The following is a 789-nucleotide window of genomic DNA, read 5'->3' on the forward strand; positions in this document are numbered from 1 at the left end:
CCGCTTGAGCATGTTACAAGAGACGTTTATGAGGATGGCTGGTATGAATTTATTGTATGATTCTCCATGTTTCATTTTAGAATTTGAAGAACATACCACGGTCGTCTTCTTCATTCTACCACTATTATTTGGACTTTCTTTTTAAAGACGTTTTGATGCAACTTGACTGAGAGTGATGAGGAAGTCCAGTAATCTATATAAGCACTCCGTCTTCAGGCCACAAGTGGCCCATCGGGACCATCTGACCACCGTATCATCCTCACTGAGGATGCGGATAGGAGGGGCGTGTGGTCAGCACACCGCTCTCCCGGTCGTTATGATGGTTTTCTTTGACCGGAGCCGCCACTATTCGGTCGAGTAGCTCCTTAATTGGCATCACGAGGCTGAGTGCACCCCGAAAAATGGCAACAGCGCATGGCGGCTGGATGGTCACCCATCCAAGTGCCGGCCACGCCCGACAGTGTTTAACTTCGGTGATCTCACGGGAACCGGTGTATCCACTGTGGCAAGGCCGTTGCCAGTAATCTATATGATTTGCTGTAAATGATTTGAATGAGTATTCTGCTTATTGCATACTAGGTTCTCTTGAGGCCTATTGACCATTTCGTGTATTTAGTGTTACGACCGGACTAACTACAATCGTCTGGCCATAACTATGGGTTCTTTGCGCCGAGAGATGGCTCATCTGAACTACAACATATGAAATGTTAGTTCACTTTGTTACATGAATGATAAAAAGATTTACTAAACTTGATAGAGTGCTTGATAATTTACCACTGTCATGGACTA

The 789-nt window shown here is 45.1% G+C and overlaps 1 pseudogene; it reads right to left on the reverse strand.

Annotated features, from left to right (window-relative positions):
- Window positions 1–402: 402 nt before the first annotated feature.
- Window positions 403–519, reverse strand: LOC126210987 (5S ribosomal RNA; annotated as a pseudogene).
- Window positions 520–789: the final 270 nt, after the last annotated feature.

This window comes from Schistocerca nitens, chromosome 10 (genome assembly GCF_023898315.1).
Source record: "Schistocerca nitens isolate TAMUIC-IGC-003100 chromosome 10, iqSchNite1.1, whole genome shotgun sequence".
NCBI classification, from domain to species: domain Eukaryota; kingdom Metazoa; phylum Arthropoda; class Insecta; order Orthoptera; family Acrididae; genus Schistocerca; species Schistocerca nitens.